Here is an 8120-nt window from a genome sequence, read left to right as displayed (position 1 = left end):
AGTCCACTTGTATCGCAGAGCAGCAAGGAAGAGGGTGGTAAGTCAAGCTTGTTGTGCTGCTATATCCATTTGGTGTACAGTTCTAAACAGGTCCTTATACACCTGGTGAAGGAAATCACCTCTTTGGTTGCATTGCTTGGTTAATGGTTCTGCCCATTGACAGAGTAGTTTGATGAAAGAAGCAGATCAGTTTTCGTTTTCAGGTGTTATAATCCACTGACACTATATGAAATTTACAAGACATTTTAAGTAGTATGAAATACATAGGACACTTGAATGGTGGGTAGAGTATTAAAAAGAATTTGCACTGAGACTGATCGCATGGAAAAATGTTGCTGGATCACAGTCCAGGAAGACAGTGAGGTCTTCTCTGGTGTTACCTGTAGTCCCAAACTTTTAAAATCAGAGCTGGATTATTTAAGTTTAGGAGCACCTTTTAGATCAGGGTAAGGAAAAGACAACCATGCTGCGCTGCTGCACTGTAGACATGCAGAAGGGGGAAAAGAAAACAAAATTATATTCAATAATATTTATCAGAACTCTTGCATCTTATAGAATACTATAGAATTCTATTAGTAGCATGGAGTTTTCAACTACTAACTTACTGTTCCCTGTAACAAGGAAGGCTTCTGGCTTAGTGGAAGTGCTGATTTGCCCAATAATTCAGGACATGTCTTTATTTTACTATTTCTCAGAGTAACAGTATTGTTTCAGTCCCTGTTCTCCCTCCCAAACCTAGAGAAATGGCAGATAAAACTCAGCGATTTCATCAATATTTAATCAAAACCATCTTAGAATTCAGGAGCTTTCACCCACAGTTCAAAACACATTTCAAGCAGCTGGCTAAACCAGTCCCAAAGCCTGAGTGTAAAACTGTCAGAAATTTTGCACAAAGATACAGGACATTGTGTACAGAGGCAGAACTGAGATTCAGTGAGTACAGGGGAATCATTTGTAGCTCCTTCAGGAAAGGTGGTCTTAAACTAAAATTATACCACATTGCTGACAGTTAAAATTAGACAAGTTTTGGTGAAATATTTAAAGGGAAGACCAGGGGAGTGGAGAACGGATGTGAAAGGGCATGATATTTGCAGTGACGTTTCCTCTGGGTTTGTGTCACTAGAAGCTTTGTGTCCTCAGACTTGGCCTGGAGCAGAGCTTGGCAAAACTTTAAAGGGAGGCCGAAGCAGCAGAATCCCATCAAAAGAAGGCATGGATTTTCTTACCAGAAAGGCAATTCCGTCTGTGCTAAAGGAAATTACAGAGACTGCAAAGGTAGAGAGCACAATCATGAAAGACTCCATTTGACTGCCATGATGATGACATCCTATTGCTGTGTGACATTTAAACAAGGATAATGTTTTCAGATAACACATTCACAGTAGCATGTTGAAGTCCAGTATGAGGTAAAGGGAACCTTTCAAAAGTCACAAGTTATACTGAAATGGAAAACACAGAAAAATAAACTTTGGAAACCATATGTAAAACACAAGTTAGAAAGGCAAAATATATTCTCAGGAAAACATTCTACAAGACATAAAAACAAATAATAAACTCCTTTCCAAATGTATTGGGAATGAGAATCTGACAGTTTCTGTTTGGCCAGTAATTGAGGAAGATGTAAAAGATTTCAAGCAAAACAAGGCCATGGTAGATAATTAGATGGGTAATTTGCCTCTGTGTTCACCATGGAGAAATTCAGGGGGGCTCCTGTGCTAGACTCCTGTTCCTTTTCTGCATATGTATGTGATGTGCCACAGGATCTCTCTGCCTGAAACATCTGCCAGCTTGGTAGGAGAGGTTTCAATCAGTCGTAAATTGCCAAGAGCAGAAAATTCTCATCTAAAAGATTATATATTTTAAAGGGCATCAGGAATGAAACAGCCAAACTGCTAACTATGGTTTGGAGCCTCTTGCTTAAAACTGCTCTAGTTTTAAAAAGGTTGAAACTGGAAGAATTCACACCAGATCTTTTAGAAGAATCCTGGGGAGTTTTTAGACCAGCCTAATGTATGCAGTAGGCAAAATATTATGAATTATAAAAAAAAGCAGGGTTGGTAAAGACATCAAAAAATGTGCTCTATCAAGGAAGAGTCAACATGTAAGGTGGGGTCTTTTATCATAAACTTATCTTTGAAAGAATTGCTAGCCATGTGAACAGTACATGTCTGGCTGATTGTCTTGCTTTTCCAGAAGGCTTTGGACAAATTCCCCAATGAAAGCCTTGCAAAAATAATTAATGTTGTCATCTGATACAAAATATTCCCAGGATTAACACTGTTAAAGATGGTTGTTAAATTAAATACTATTTAATACTAGTTAAGACATGATGTGATACCACAAAGAGATCAGTTTTCACAGTGCAGTAAAGCTATCAGTAGAAATAGATGACCTCTGTTTGCATAATGTTTATCAATGAGTTAGAAAAGAGAAAGGAACAGCAATATGCCCAAAGTGGCTGAAGACAGTAAGTTACTTGGGGAGTAGGAACAAAAAAGTGGCTGCAAAACTTTTACAGAAGGATATCATTATGGTGGATGGCTGAATGATCCTATGTAAAATTAAATTATTTATAGATAAAAATGGTGTACATGGTTAACACAACCCACCCTTTGTGTTTATAATGAAGAGTCCTAAATGCATCCTGAATACATAGTCCTATTCAGGGAAAAATGTTGGAACTATAACAGACAGTCCTATAAAAAGATTAACTCAGTATTTGGTATTGATCCAGAAGTTAAATGTTAGATATTACAAGGGAAAGAATAAGCTAATACACGAGTGAACAAATCCATGGTGCCCTCTTACTATGAATAATGTGTGTAGCACTTCCCCTTAATAATGAAAAAATATATAATACAACTGTGGGAGGTACAGAGAGGCCTATTGTGGGTAAAGAATGGTTTCCACATAAAGAACCGTTAACCAGGCTCAGAGTCAGCATCTGGAAAACAGAAGCCTGAAGAAAGAGATAACAGATCTGTAAATAAGCAATGGCAGGAAACACTGAATAGGCAATAACTGTTTGCTCATGCATTTAATGCAAGAACTACAGAGTATCACATAAAAATGAGATAAACATGTACAAAAGAAGGTACTATTTCATAAAGCATGTAATTAAGTGATGAAATGCATTGTTTTGGGCTGCTGTGAACACCAATGTTTGCCTGTGTACAAATAATACTTAAGTACATTCAGAGCAAAAAAGAATCCATTAAAGGCTACTGATAGCAAAACTGCTATATACAAAAAAGCCATATTGAAAATTAAAGTTGTGGTTTTGCAATAATTCCAGCATTAATTTTCTGACAGGGGTGGCCTGTGAAAAAATAGTAAAGTTTTATTTGTGTGCACACAGTTTTCTGTAAAATGGGAGAGAAAAAAATATTTTTATTAAAATAACTTCCTGAATGGAATTCAGTTTCCATGAAAACAGAGATGGTTTGATGTTAGCAAGACTGTTATGAATTACCTGAGTAATCTGTGATTTTAAAAATCCAGCCAGAATCACAAATCCCATTTTCTTCCAACTTTAAATACTCATGAGGTAGTATACCCTGACTACAGAAAAAGCAGAGACTTAGCTTTGCTCAGATAATTTACTTCTTGTCAAAATTAGACCAGCTGGCATAAGGCACAAAGGTGCCATGGATTCTGGGAGGCAGAAAACCATTAGCACTACCAGTAAAGTAAAGCTGGCAAGAGCTCTGAAAGTAGAAGGAAAAGTTCTATTTTTACCTGTGAAGATAACAGTCCAGATTTTCTTCTCCAACTAGGAGAGGGAAAAGCAAAGTGTTAAAAATCACTGGTTTTCATCCTGCAGTGTAATGAGTTTGTGCTGTGCTGGTTGAAGCCTCCAAGAGACTCTTCTATTCCAGCTGACACCACTTTGGCAGCCATCCTTGATAATTCAGTGTAGGGATAACAACTGAAATGAAGCCTATTTTCTCACCTTATTATTTCCATAGCTCATTGATTTCTTCAAAGTGTCAGCTTCAAAGGAGATAATTATGCATTAAATCATCACCTAGATACATCTGTAAAAACTGGGTTTTGAACAAGTGAATCAGGGCCTAGAAGAAACTGAAAAAGAATTGTATTACAATACATTACATTGGTATTACATAGAAGTGATTTGATAAGAGATACCAAGTACAGTCTCTTGGGAAGAGACCATATCACAAGAGACCTTGCTAGCATAATTAAGGAGAAAGAAGTTAATATTCTTAGATACACAGAAAAGAAAGGCACTGCCAAAGAAAGCGGTCTCTCAAGGATTTAAGGAAAGCAAGGACAAGAAGAGTGTGTCTAAAAATCACAGGGGAGACAAAGACCTGAGAATTATGCAAGCAAGCTGGGTAACAGATACAACTTGCTCTCAAATCCCAAATCAAGGATGGTTGATGTTACTGTTGCAGATGATCAGAAGGAGAATATTACATTTTTGAAGGTAACTGGGTCAGATGGGCTAATCTGCAAATGAAATTGACTTCATCTATGTACACACTGTACAAAAAGGTGACATTCCAAGAAGAAAACACCTTTTTGTTATTTATCTCATTAAAATAATCACCACTGAATCTGAAATGAATTAATAAATACATGAATCAACATGAGTTACAGTAAATATTCAGAAGTGGTGATGGCAAGGACAACATCATCTTCTATTGTTTTTAGAATGTCAAAACCTCCATTAAAAAATAGGAGCTTGGGCTTCCCACTAATCTCTTCAAGATGAGATTTTTTTGGCAGTTCCATGTAAATATCACATCTGCCTGTGAGATGCAGTTTAGAGGGTCCACTTCTGGCACAGTTTACATGATCTCAGTGGAATGTGTGCTTGAGCCAAAGAAGGCAGAATGCTTAGGAAAAGTTGGAAATGAAAGTCGAACCATAACCATCTGCCAGCAGCAGCCACCAGAAACCAGAATGCACTTTATTCTTCTGTGCTTCATCCCCTGAGTATATTACTAACCAGGTTTGGACATTCCCATTTTTATTACTACTTCTTGCAATTTTGGGGTGCACAAGTAAAGGCATCTATTTAAAATTACATTTTTTAATCCTTCTTTTTGTGGGATCTCACTTGTGCATGGTCTTTTTGTGGGATCTCACTTGTGCATGGTTTTAAAAGAATGACTTCTCAAACAAAAATAGTAAGACTGCCTTAGCATCTAAAAAAAAAAAAAAAAACAAAGAAAAGAGTAGCAAAAGTGAAAACGAACTAATATGTAAAGTCAGGAAATTCTCTAGAATGCAAAGCAAATTTTAAAAATAATCTATTTCTAAATGCCAGCTGAGTTAACTATGCAAGGAAGAATGAAAAAGATATTGCCAAGGGAGACAGCACACTTGACTTTTAAAATTCATAAATCCTCATCTTGCAATAAAAATGTAACATGGCTAAATGTATAGCTCTGTATTAACTAGCACAAGCCAAAATTTTAATCTTAGACTGAGGCAGGAAAAGGCCATTATGTCCTAGGCCATAAAAAGGCTGAGTGAAAGAAAAAGCCCCTAGCATTCAATGACACTTTTCCATCATACACAGGTCTCATACTGAAAAGTAGCACGTGCCTCAGAAGTCCATGCCTGTCAGTGTATCATACCACAAGACAGGCTATGCTGGAACACCTATTGGTTTTTCTGTTTTGCTTGGAGAAAATGAGCATTTTATGCTGTATCATATTTTGTGAATGTCTTCTCAAAAGAGTAAAAAAAAGAATCAAAAAGCCAGAGTGAGTTAGTCAGTACAAACCAGCTACAGAGCATCAGAGTCACAAGTAGTACTGTGGTTACCTTCACAGCAAGCACAAAGGACTTGGGATCCAGAACCAAAGGTTTAATCATGTATGGCATAAGTTATGAAATAAATTTCTGGGATAGCTTTTATTTGACAGTTTAGTCAGAGAAGATTAGCTGGAAATCTAGTTATAGTTTCATTTTCAGTTTAAAAATATGGCATCCTGTAAAATTTTTCACAATCTCATAACCTGGGCTAGTGTTAAGAAGAAAGTTTTTAAAAGCAAATTTTTGCACGTCCAATGAAAATCTGGCCATTTTCAGAAGGAAGGGTGGAGTGTACCAGTCCTGTTTTTCTACAGTTCTTTTCTAGCCTTCTTTCCAATGAAAATTAGGTTGATATCGTTACACTGTGTGTTTCTTTATTCTTGCCACAGTAGAATTGCGAACATGTTGGCCAATTTCAACTAAATGTGACAGAAAGGTAGAGGTCCCACAGTTCTGAAGTACCTGCAGACCTTAGAGAGATGACAGCAGTACAGATGTTAGGGACAAATTTAATGGTCTATTAAGAGGAAAAGCAGGGTGTGAGCTCAGATACAACCTGTGCTGTCCAGGAGACACATCACATATACCCAGCCATGGCAATGGATAATTCTATGCATCCATGTAATTTTAGAGCTTCCTTATATTTTACAGTGCAATCATTACCAAGGAAGCCCAAGTACTTCTGTGCTAGACATTTTAAGACATGTAAAGGAAGAATCAAAGGTAAATTTCACAAAGAAAGGAGCAGAGGGATCAAACAACTTCAGCTGTAACACAGAATTCAGATGTTTCTGAGTAGTTAGCTGATTTTTTGTTTGGTTTTGGTTTTTGTGAAATGGTTAAAATATATGTAAATTTCTTACTATAAATTACGTATTTTTAAAACATATTTTGACTGGAAAAGAAAAGAGAAGGGTTTGAAAGAATAAGAACTGGTAGAACTGAATGGATTTCAATGTTTAACTTTGCTGTGAAAGAGCAAGGAGAGAGAAGAGGAAAGGATGCTGAGAATATCATTATAAGCAGAATCAGGACAGTTGGGGTGATGGCAGAGATCTGAGTGGGAGAGCCTCACTTTCAATCTTTCTCCTCCTTACTTGCCCAGCATGGCCAAGGACACAACTGTTCCAATAAGAGTATTAACTTCCCCCCCCTCCCCATTTCAATAAACAAGTAACAAATCCTTTAAAAAATACTTCTTGAACGGAGAATGTGCAGTTTCCTTATTCCCCCATATTCACCTATAGCTTAATGAAGGAAACAGTAGCCAGTCTTTTATGAATATCCAGATCCAATTATTCTTTTACAGTAATTATGTGAAAATAAATGTCTTCTATAAAGTTAATGTTAGTCTCCTTCTGTAAAAGAGGTTCAGTAGTTTATATTTAAGAGAAGTTTAAATCAGCGAGAAACCCAGTATGTATGACGTATCTAAAGTATTTTTACTGGTAATTAAGAGAATAATAATATTTTTTTTTTGTAGTACAATTCTACCATGTCATATTGGGTAAAGCAAAATTCACATTAAAGTGTTTAATATGTGAAGTGGTTGGTAATTTTAATGATATCAGAATTGATTCATCTACAAAGAGAAGCTGATATTTTGTGTTGAATGTATTATAATTAATAGGCTCAAAAGAGTTATGCCACATGCTCATTTCTTGCTGTTAATTTATTAAAATAACTATCTGAAGCTTCATGAAATGTGCAACCTTTGAACTGTCAACATGTTTTCCAGTTTTCTGACTTGAAATTGCATAACTCAAATGAAACTACAGTGTTGTCAGCCTACAAAACTCTTCTGGTTTTCTGTATCAGAACTCCATTACAGCTCAGCTTTTCACAAGGTTTCCTGCAAGATAAAGAACACTTTTTTTCCTTGCACTCTATCCTCACATTTCCTTGATTCCTCTACCTATGGGGGACATTTCCATACTGTGAGATACAGGTGAGGCTGTAATTCGCAAAGGGGATACACACATGCTATCTCACAAATATGCCAAATTTAATTTTTCCTTCACAATTCTCTTTCATCTGAAAGAAATTGGCCTATGGATGATTTTTGTGCAAGATTTTAATAAGGAGGGATATAAATATACAGAGCCATCAGGAAAAATGGAAATTCTGCAATGTAGTTTATTAACAATGACAACAAAACAAAAAGTAAAAAGCAAAGTTCATGGCACCTTGCAAATCAATTAACACCAGTAAAGAACCCAGATGGATAAACACTGTGGTAGGATGCAACTTCTCAGTGGTCTCACCTGGGCAGTACAGAGGCTACATAATAACATCACAGCTCAAGTATATTTTCAGGTTTCTGAAAGAAA

Source organism: Vidua chalybeata, chromosome 1 (assembly GCF_026979565.1).
Source record: "Vidua chalybeata isolate OUT-0048 chromosome 1, bVidCha1 merged haplotype, whole genome shotgun sequence".
Classification (NCBI taxonomy): Eukaryota; Metazoa; Chordata; class Aves; order Passeriformes; family Viduidae; genus Vidua; species Vidua chalybeata.
This window is presented reverse-complemented; position numbering follows the sequence as displayed.